The 12,020-nt window shown below is 35.9% G+C and overlaps 1 long non-coding RNA gene across 1 annotated transcript; it reads left to right on the top strand.

The window, feature by feature from the left end:
• Positions 1–9,292: 9,292 nt before the first annotated feature.
• Positions 9,293–11,717, top strand: LOC131701546 (uncharacterized). The gene is made up of 3 exons (XR_009308870.1): positions 9,293–9,408; positions 10,064–10,226; positions 10,941–11,717. It is a non-coding gene; the product is annotated as an uncharacterized LOC131701546 (long non-coding RNA).
• Positions 11,718–12,020: the final 303 nt, after the last annotated feature.

The raw sequence follows: 12,020 nt of genomic DNA, 5'->3' as shown, positions 1-12,020 counted from the left end.
AACATGCTGGATCGATGTGTCTTGCTGACACACGGCACGCAAACAAACATATAAATTGGATGGTGAAAAAATGAGAATTCTTTTGAGTGAGGATAGGTAGAATGATTCACTTCACTATTATTATAATTTGCTTACTTAGCAGACACCTTTGTCCAAGATGACTTACAGAGACTAGGGTGTGTGAACTATGCATCAGCTGCAGAGTCACTTACAACAACGTCTCACCCGAAAGACGGAGCACAAGGAAGTTTGGCGACTTGCTCAGGGTCACACAGTGAGTCAGTGAGTGAGCCTGGATTTGGACCAGGGACCTCCTGGTTACAAGCCCTTTTCTTTAACCGCTGGACCACACAGCCTCACAATGTATTCACTGCTCTTGCAGCATGGACACTGGCAAGCTCTTTTTTAAAGCACCAGGCCTAGCTGTCACTATTAAACCCTTGACTTGAGATTTGAGCATAAGAGTGGAGGAGTGATTTTGTTGACAATTATTGAAGACAATCCTGTATTTTTTGTATAATTTTGGTCTGTTCTCTCCCCACAGAAAATTGTAATATTGAGATTATAATATCTTAAATAAAATCAAGCAGGAGTCTTACCAGCAACACAATGGGGACAAATACCGCAAAGTGGTCATTAAACAATAGCTGGTACTGAATCACTAGTGTTTGAGGGTCCAAACCAAGTCAAAATGTTTCTACTGTATCATTCTACCAATGCCTGTTGTAAAGTAGATGCCCTTGTCGTAACTTAGTAAAGAATCGGTCATTGTAGTGCAAAGACATGATTACTGTATCTCTTGCAGGGGACTCATTCATGGCAATGGGGGTGCAGTGTAAATAGTGTTTAAAAAGGAATTGTAGATCAACATGATGTGGAAAAAACAAATGTGTGCAATCGGTCCAAAAATAAAAACATATATACAGTATATAACATAGTAATGGAACAGTGAAGAAGCTGAACATATACAAGCTTTGGGATTACACAGAGTGGACCGCTTCAGCAGCTAAAACTGTGAAGAAATGATCACATGTTAAAAACTTTAAGGACTGTATTTATTCAACACTTTGTTCCATTTTTGTAAATTAATTTTAAAATATAATCATCTACATTATTCCCAGTTACATTTTTACCAGATGAAGTGACCTACGATAAATTATCTTGAAAGCTTATATTTTCCAATAACAGGTATCAAGTTAAATAGAAAATAATAATAAAAAAATTAATAAATATATTATTACATCACAACTAAAAGACAGACACATTGTTACCAAAGAGATGGAGACACTGATTAAAATGTAAATGTAATGGCTCTCTCTCTCTCTTTAAGCTTTTAATACTGTTAATGCATGTTACCCGAGGCATTACAATTAATTGGGTCAGGTCTCTCTGCCTACTTACATTGGTGCCCAGATCTCATAGATAGAGTGCAACTGATCAGTCAGTGTGTGATACGTCGGTGTTACGGATTCTGACCCCTGTCAATGTGATGAGGAAAAAAGCCCTGGAACCACAGCTGCAAACAAGTCTCTTTTGCATTGGGGTTAAGACACTGCTTGGCGTTGCGCTGTGTGCAATCATCTGTTTGTAGTGCCCACCCTGTCACACCCATAAAAAGAAATACTGTTGTACATATAATAACTTGGTATAGATGTGAAATGTCAGAGTTATCTTAACTGATGTAATTCCGTTTGTAGTTTACACTTTGTATCATTGGCTGCTTCAGTAATCAGATCCTGGTGACTTTTTAAAACTAAAAGGTATAAAGAACCCCTGTTGCCTCAATAGAATTCTCTGTATCATGAGTCATGTCTAAACTCTTAGAGTAAGTAGCGGGGTTCTGAAAAATATAATGTTACACGTCCCCATGTGTTGGTACAACTGTTTAAATAACTTACCTGTATTTTTTCTTTTCATTGTTAACATCCTAACAAAGCTCTTTTCAAACTGTCTGCTCTAATGCACTGATAGTGTGAGGATTATTGCCCACATCGTTAAACAGTTAACACAGCAATAACTATCCATGACGTGGTAAGGAACAGAAAAGACAGAGAAAGAGCTGACGAAGACATTTTAATTGGTAGTTATTACTGAGGTCACAGTGTTGTACACGGTTGCTAAGCCACTTATAATTTTTATCCTGAAGAGCCAATAGAAGAACCAGTCTCACCAGACTCTGGACCTTGTAAATGCTTAATATTGCTTTTTGATATTATTAAAGTGAACATCATAATGTACTTTTATATACCAATTGGGTACAACCTTCCAACACCAATAATAAAGTACTGTATTTTTCCACTGGCTTTCTGCTTCTGTGTTCTATGGCTTCTGAGATTCAGCACAAAGATTCCATAGCAGCAATTCCATAGCTTCCTGTTCTGATGAAATTCATTCAAAGATGTATTTAAATATATTTTTTTTACATTTATGGCCAAATTGTTTTTTTACTAAAATGTCTTACCTTGTTTTATCTTGTCCTTGAGGGCTAGATATGCAGGATGACACATTTACTGCAAGTGGTGTACATATAGTGTCATTAGATTTCCATTTACAACAGCTGCAGCATACTGTAGATACTGTGAATTATCCTAATGCCAATTCTGAACTCTGCTGTTTCTGGTTAAAGGGAAAGCAGATATAGAGGTACATTGAAGTCTTACATGTAATACATCAATGTATTAAACCTTGCTTTGAAATTCGGGGCTTTATGTTATGCCTGTCTCCAGGTCATGTTGGTGTCCTGTATGGTGTAACACAGGAAGTGAATGGGAAGATGGAAGCAGACTTAAAGAGATTGGATCAACAATAATAAGGCAATTGTAAATAAACAAACCAAATAAAATATATAATTTTGAGCCTTGGGTAAGACTACTGCTGCTACAAAAAGGTACATATTTAATGCAAGATCAACTAAATATCCTTTATCTACTCTGTAATTAGGTACACTGTGCATGCTTCTTTTGTTACTAATGATACGATTATTTAAAGTATGAGCGAATATCCTGTGTTCGTCCCAGCACTAATTCTTTGAAACCTAATTATTGTGTTGGTAACCGTGCCATCATCAAATCGAAATCTTGAAATCAATGCATCTAAAAATGAATAATTTCCATCACATGATACCAAAGTGTAGAGGTCATGAGGATGTACAGTAAGAAGTGAAAAGATCTTTAAGCCACACTGTCTTTGATCTTCAGTGTTAGAACAGCTCCCATAGAATCCAATGGAACCAAGTTACACAATAAACACTGGCCTTTCCTATGGAGTTAATGAGACCATAGACTAGAAGGGATTTGGGTATGCCTTGGATGACTCTTAAGAATGTACCCCGGTAACACAGGTAAATGATGCAAAAGATACTGTGTCGAAGATGCATAACCTGACATTTAGGAACTGCTAAACTGGTCACTCTTCAACTGACTGAAATGCATAGTTAGTGAGGGTTACAAACCTAGTAACTGAATTTTGCTGTCCAATAATGAAATGTATCTGCATGTACATTGTAATGACAATCAAGGTTGTGGACAATCAGTTCCTCTTGCCTTCCATGATTCATATTTAATAACCAGGAGTAACATTTCACTGGGATCTACACTGTGTCCTGGAAGTCAGCAGAAGCACGTTGTACAACAGATTTTCTTTGCAGACAATTAACTGTATGTAGTCTCAATCACAGGCAATTTGTAAGCAAATGTTCTCAGGTAAAGAGTAGTCTTCACAGTGAGAGTTTGATTGTGTTTGAATCTCTATCTACTCTGCCTGGTCTCAGTGAGATTCTGGAAATAACTAGGATGTTTTCCAGTGGATGTTTTAAAAATAAAATTGAACTACTTACATTCTCACCAGCGAGAAGTCATCCAAGGTTATCCTGCATTAGGAAGTGGTGCTGTAATGAATTTCCCAGGACTGGGACGGACGTGCACCTAGGCCCATAGTTAACAGCACAAGTGCTGCTCTGAAAGAGCCATTGTAGCAGCAGCTGTAGTACTGCCTCCCGTAAGTCATCCGCTCCAAATGGAGCAGCAATACACACTATCACAGGAGGGACGATAAACAGTTTAGTACCAAAGACAGTGGTAGCCATTTTAGGCAATAAAAGCAATACTTCAAGGTTAAACTATTTGATTTTATGATGTGAACAAATATAAACTTATTAAAATTGTGTGTGTATATATATATATATATATATATATATATATATATATATATATATATATATATATATATATATATTAAAGATCACTGTGTTATATTGTAATTTGTAGCTTATTACAGCGTACTTTAAAAAATATATATTTATTTATTTTTTTACAGTTGGTGTTGCCTATAGTGCCCTCTATCATACTTTGTTTAAATTCCAGAATCATGCTGAGTATAATTCGGTGTCTTTACCTGCTACTTTTTGTATCTGTTAAGTGAATGTATATTTCACAAGATCGGTGCAAAATGTCTTTCACCATTTACATTACAACCTATACAATCCGTTGGAAGGTAGTTTATAAATGTTTGTATTTGAAGAATCTTTTTTTTTTTTTTACTTTGTTTTCATTCATTGTTTTCTTATATTGACATTCCACTGCAGATTAATGTCACACGGCAAGTGAATAAATGATCAAAACAATGTATAATGATTCTAGATAAAAAAAGAAATACACTATACAACAACTACACATGTAATAGTAGCGAGTTGGTAGCAAACAAAAAACAAAAAAGGACCATTAAAGAGTAAGTAGCGGGGTTACAAAAAATATAGTGTTGCGCGTCCCGACGTGCTGCTGCAACTGCTTAAATAACGGACCTGTCATTTTTATCTTCATTGTTAACATCCTGACAACTTTTTACACTTAGAATTTAAAGTCTATATTTCTCAGAACCCCACTACTTATTGTTAAAATCATGCGTTAACAGCCACTTTTTAAGTTTAACTTTTAACAAATAGCTTACTAACATATTAACCCATCCAATTTAGGGATTATCAACTCCATGTTGATCGTATTCAAGGGGGTTACATTTGTTTAAGGCCGCTTTTTAAACATACAAATTATTAAAATCTGTTTAAACCCAGAACAGCATAATTGACTGTTTCTTCCTTTTAATAACAAATAACAGATTTTGTTACGTGTCTATGGCACTGAGTTTGAAGTGTCATTCACAATGTGGGCACAAACTACAACACCATACATTTCAAACCGTTGTGCCGATAGAAATGTACTGTTTCATTGAACTGGAGAAATCTGATTTGCATTGACACTTCAGGTGCGTGTATGAAATGTAAGATCTTGTTTTGAAATAAAACAGGATACACAAAGATTAACCAAGAGAATCAGATATGGTTGTCATGGCAATCATGCAGTAGAAATAAATCATGCCCTCAATAAAAACATCTAGAGGAGTGTTTGTCATGGGGCTACATTTTCTGCGTGCACAATAGGGGACTTATATAGCCCACTTCAGTGAAGACCAGGCATATAAACATCAACCAAGTATATGAATTTCCCTTTCTCAAACATGTATGCCTACGTGCAATAGTTCCTTTTGTAAAGATTGGTCTGCATTTGTCTTTTCTTATCTTATAGAAATTAAAATGAGGGGTTTTGTATAGCACTGATTAAGTACTTAATTTTATTCTGTTGAGTCATAAATGAACATGCTGCATTGTTTATAAGAAATCACGGTCAAAATACTTTACATCATTGCTCCCTCTATCAACTGATACCTGAATATTTTCATTGAAAGACTAACTATCATGGATTAATTGTGCCTTGCTTGTCAGTGTGTGTAGTGAACCCTGAGTGGTTACTTTGTAGACACCTCTTACAACAGACAGAGATAGTTACACGCTTATTTATATTGAAAAGTTGACACCAGTTAACATGTACAGAGTTACTCAAAAGTCACTTGACCAGTTCAAAGGGCAAATCAGCTTGTAAAGTTGCAGCAGTTGACCATTGGTTTCCACATGACTAGCTTCCTTAGAATGACATTAGTTTACAACAGACTAAATCCACAGAAAGATCTGTATGGGAAGGAAGTTTTAAACAAAACAGAATCTTAGTAGCAATGTATTTTTAGTTTTGAACCCTACTGCACAGTCTATCCCATCAGCATGATTGTACTTATGTAATGAATAAGAATGAATTGTTTATGATGGATTGTCCCTACTGGGGATTAACAAAGTCACACCACTTTGTTAGGAATTGGTCATCCCTAACAATCTACCAATTGTTAGGAATTGGTCATCCCTAACAATCTAACCTAACATTTACTTGTTAATCACTACACTGAAGAAGGCACAAGCCTTGACTCTTAATCAGATGGCAGGCTATTAAACAAGGGTGTTCAAATTACTATGATGCCAATCTACACAAAATAAATATCTAAGTCAGTCACAAGTGAGGACCACTAAACTGAGCAATACACAGCTTCTGAAAATGATCATTACATGAATAAATTGGGGCTGTGTAAAAAAAAAAAAAAGAATAAGACAGGGTTAGAATAATGTTAGCATGTCTGTGAGCATGTCTATGTTATTACATGAAGGTTCATCCATAATATCATGTCTTCTGTCCTGTTATGTTAAAATCAAGGTTAACAAACAATTACAAATATTATCTGAACAGATTCTGATAACGTTTCTAAAATGAGTGGCTTTCCATCCCAGGAAAGGCAAAATGAAAATAACTCAACATTCCATAAAAATAAACATAAACATAACAGACAATGGGACCCAAGCAATGATGACACCTTCAAGAGCTTGTTTAGGCTTATCTCTAGGGAGTGTTCGGTTAGAATTTCAAGCTCCTTCCTGCCAGTAAGTTGCCAAAGCTGACACCTGATTGTGGAAGTGACCTCTTCAAGACCCTTCCACCTCTGACACCTGACTGTCAGGACCACTAATTAGCTTTGCTCTTCTCAATCTCCATTGAGCCAGCTGGATTTTGACCATAGAATAAAAGGAAAGGAAAAGGAAAGTCTGACAGGGTATAGATTGATCAACCCCCACGGTAAATAACCAGGGCTTTCACCATTTTTCACTTTGACTCAGGTAAAGCGAAGAGGTTAGACATTGTTCTTGGTAATTACAGTTTTAATATTAGTTTTGTACGTTTAGTTTTAATATTAGTTACGTTATTTAGTTTTATAAAGAAGTTGAAGTGTTTGGATAGCTCCATATTTAATCAGTGAGTATTTCTTTAGCTGTTGCTATCATTACTTTGCATGTTTTTAGAGCTGAGTCAGGCTTAACTGAAATATCACCTCAAACAACAACACTGTAAAAGATCAAACACCAGTTCATCACTGACGTTGTATTCTAATAAAGAAATTGTAGTAGGTAACAGTAATCTCCACTGAAAAGCTAAATGCTACTATTAATGATTTGAAAAGTATAAGTATAAGCCGCCAGCACTAACTACAGTATCTGTATTTAATCAACAGGTCCCATTTGAGTTTGAAGACCTGCGAAACATCAGTTTGTTTATTGTGCTTAACATTCCATTATCAAACTCCAACATGCTAAAGGTTCTCCTTCAATATACTGTATATAACTATTTTAATATTAGCTCTCCTCAGACACCAGATGCAACATTCTATTATTAGCATACCGAGCATGTACAGTGTTGGCTTGCCTTTCATCGTACAATTGAATTTGGAGTCATGTCATACGTTATTTTAAGTAGCATAACATTTGTGCCAAGAACTTTGTAAAGACATAGACATTTAGCACCGTACTTATTTATAAGCCTCCTATATTTCCATGACAGTTTGCATGATTTAATCGTGTCATTTTATGGAGTTACATTGGGCCAGTTTTGCCTGTTTTGAAAGCAACCAGAACCAAAGCGAAACAGCAGCCCAACTTGTGATAGACTGCCATGTTAATGCAGTGGAATTTGACCCCATTAGATTTGCTCTGTGAACATCTGCCTGCAAAAACACAACCAGGTTCTTAGACAAAGCTAACAAAATAATTCTGGTAATTTGTATTTCAATCATTCTGTATTTCGATCATTTTGTAGGTCTCATGCTTTCCTAACAAGCACGTAATATGGAATTCCATTTTTTCTTTTTGAGCTAATAGTGTCGATCGCTCCTTACAGATATTTCAGTGCTACACTTCCCTGCATTTTTTATAAGGAGTCGGTCAACACTGAAAACTCGCCAGTCATAAGAGAATCAGATATTGGTTACTAGGAAGGTGAGACAAAGTGCGAAGCAAAAGATTTAGCTGAGGGACATGAATGCTTTGAAAGCAAAAGACATGTAGGTAACTTGTGATAGATGGATGCAGTAACACAGAGTAAAACAAAATAAAAAAGTGGCAAAAGATTTATTTTTAAAAAATAAATACAGTACAGCCCTACTGACAATCCCCCCGACCTCACCCACGCTCACATGCTACATCAAGTTATTGTATACTTTTTGGGTTCAGCAATATTCTTTGATTAAATAACCCATTCACTGACATATTGTTTTAACATGTGGCCATAGCAATGATACAGACAGGAAATTAATTTGTCAGTATAATATACATTTACTAGAATACAATTTTAAGATGACAATACATGTAAAAAAAAAAGTACTGTTTATGAAATCATATTTATTTTTCTCTTTCGAAAAAAAAGCTCACTGCATTGCACTGTAATTGCAGTTGCCGACCATCTTGTGAGTGAGAGCAAGCCTTGTATCCATAGCAACCTGCCTCATTTTTGCTTGTGTCACAGATCATGATGCTTCAGGCTGGTGGTTTTTCATGATTACTTCTACTCTTTCTTATTGATCTGTGATCACTGAATGCTGTTCTTATGGTAAACGTGCATGTCCTTACTTCATGGATGCCACTAAAATAAAGGAATCTACTGACTGCTCCTTGCTCAGTTGCACATAATCCTTTAGTGCTAAAAGAGAAGATATATATTATGTGTTTTCAAAGGAATACATATTGAGCAGACATGATGTTTTGTTTCACACTTGTAAAGACTGATTCATAAGAAATTTATATGAAACAAGGGTGCACATAAAACATAGTGTCAGGGTTAGAATACACATGTAATATAGCATTGCATAACCCATGGCCAGGCACAGTTTCCCACACAAAACATACATTTATTTTATAGCACCGTTTTGTGGGTTAATTCCTGGAATTATTTAGGAATCAAAATGGGTTAATTTGAAGTCATTCAGCAAAGCATTGTGATTCAAAGTAGATTCAGGACAATTGTTGTGATTTAAAAACACATTTTTATTAGAGAATAAAACCATTTTGCCTTGCTTGGTTTTAGCGGTTGGTCCTGCCTTCTGGTGCACTTGGTGCTTGCTGCTGCACATTTTAATTGATGTAGGCATGAAGTGGCTCATTTGGGGAGGAAGCAGTAAACTCAAAGCTCTGCAAACAGGCTGCAAAGAGAGGTAGGTTTTAAATGTACCTGGCTTGAATATTATTGTTAGTTGCAACTGATTGAAGGCTGATATGAATGTGGGGGTTACCTCCTGAGTCTAATGTCTGCCTGAATTTTGGTGATGGTTGCAAGTATTTTCCTGTCAATCAAATGCAGTTTTTGCAGGACTATTTATAGTTTTCTGCCTGAAACTGTGCATAGCTTTACATTCATTTTGATTAAGCCAAAGTTGATTAATTCTTTTGTATATTATAAATCAATTATTTACAAATGCAACTGTTTATTCAAGATATTATGCTCAGGTAGGACCATGTTGGTGTATTTCAGTGGGACCAATTAGGTTTTTATGCATAGTTAATACAATAACGATAAAATAACTTGATTTAAGAGGTATATAATTTGAAAATCTAGGTTTATTAAAACATATATAATAATAATAATAATAATAATAATAATAATAATAATAATAATAATGATAATAATAATAATAATAATCTGCGTTGATGAACAGTGTTGCTAGGTATCATGAATTAACCTAAACAAGGTGCATGGGAAATATTTAGTAGCATATATTTAGAAACAAATCACAAAAACAAAAACACTATTATTTCCATTTCTAATGAGCAACAGTGGAACTCTTAGATGACAACCTCCTCCACATGCAGGTTACAGCAGGAGCATACCTGTTTAGTTGACAGAGTGGTGGAGTGGACGTTCAAGAAGGAAGGATGCCTGTATGCCTGCAGCTAAACATATCTTCATGGAATATAAACAAACTGCTACGTCTCTAAAGAAACAGAACGAACAGAAGGGTAGATTCTGGAAGATGTAAGTGAGTGATTACCCCAGCAGGAATCAAATGGTTGTGTAAAACGGAAGGCCTCTGTGATGACCCTCGAGGATCACCTGCAGAATGATTTTGTTCCAGTTCTAATAAATTAACCTGTTCTACAGTTCTTGTTGCAGCCCTGTAATTTAGGACCGTCGCAGTATATCATATCACCGTGCAAGAAACGACTCGCAGCTGTCTTTTGATTTAATCCTGAAAACTCAATCCCAGCTGCGGCAGGTTGATGGATGGTGTACTAATATTTAGATTTACTATTCTAAACTCTACCCAGGAATGGTCTTTATAACATTCATGGTAAAAACACAATAAAGTGTGGTTAAACATGCTACAAAACAGTGAAATCATGGTAAAGTACATGTTATATTCATTGCACACCAGCTGCTTGTACATATTCATCTTAAAATGGAGATTAATTGAAATCATTTAGATTCCGCATTCACTGCTCAATTACTCTTGATCGACTTTTATGGACTTGGCATGCAAGGTTTTTTTTTTTTTGTTTGTTTGTTTTTTTAATAATCCCTACAATTTTGGAAATTCAGAAAAATTACCTTGGTCTCAGTTTTTCATATTGTAAACAAGATCTATAGCAACTCATATGATGAACTACATTTGAACTGTTTATCAATTTAACAACTGTATTTTTTATATCAAACTGCATTTTAAATTCCTTTACACCTCTTTACACCCAGAGGCTCAATAGCTACCAGCCCCTGGAGGACGAAGGCCAACCCTGCAGGTGTTCAACTGAGCTCACTGGGTGTCTTGCCAGTGGAATCTGATGTGTGACAAGAGAGGTGACTCAGTCCCTGCTGATTTTCCTTCTCTAACCAGAGCCAGAGCTCCTTGTGAAATCCCCAGGAAGAAAAGCAGCTTTGCAAAACCAGGATGCAAACCTGTGCTCCCCTGACTATATCACACACAAAACATACATTTATACATTTATGGGCAGCAGTGTGGAGTAGTGGTTAGGGCTCTGGACTCTTGACCGGAGGGTTGTGGGTTCAATCCCCAGTGGGGGACACTGCTGTTGTACCCTTGAGCAAGGTACTTTACCTAGATTGCTCCAGTAAAAACCCAACTGTATAAATGGGTAATTGTATGTAAAAATAATGTAATAGCTGTATAATGTGAAATAATGTATAATGTGAGATCTTGTAACAATTGTAAGTCGCCCTGGATAAGGGCGTCTGCTAAGAAATAAATAATAATAATAATAATAAATCACTCACCTTGCACAGCAATTCCCATTCTTGATGCTGCCAAAGGCTTTATTGGAATAAAAGTAACTTGCGGGTTATTAAAATAAGCCTGCTTTTATGAATTATGTTTAAATGATTAAACTATTGACGAAAAAAGCCAACAACAGATTTGAACAGTCCCATGAATATATAGCAGCCCTGTAATTCTAGTATTCAAAATACACACACAAGACAGAGGCACAAATAATGACAATTTGCAGCAGCAAAACCAAAGTTTTATATACATTTATAATTGTGATGCACTTTGTTAGCTGGTCTTGAATAGGAAAACACACACCACACACACATTCAATTACTTCAGACTGGTTAGCTACATCTGGCAGTTGGCAAGGTTCCAAAAGTTCCCTTGTATACTTGCCAGGGAACATGGCTTGTTTTTAATAACACACTACAGAATCTAAGCACAAGATACAAGCGTCATGAAAATTACCCTGGAGAAGCACATGCATATCCTGCAGCTGTTGCCTACTGTTTGTGATAATAAGTCTCATCAATACACATAAGCATACA

This window comes from Acipenser ruthenus, chromosome 25 (genome assembly GCF_902713425.1).
Source record: "Acipenser ruthenus chromosome 25, fAciRut3.2 maternal haplotype, whole genome shotgun sequence".
NCBI lineage: Eukaryota > Metazoa > Chordata > Actinopteri > Acipenseriformes > Acipenseridae > Acipenser > Acipenser ruthenus.
This window is presented reverse-complemented; position numbering and strand designations above follow the sequence as displayed.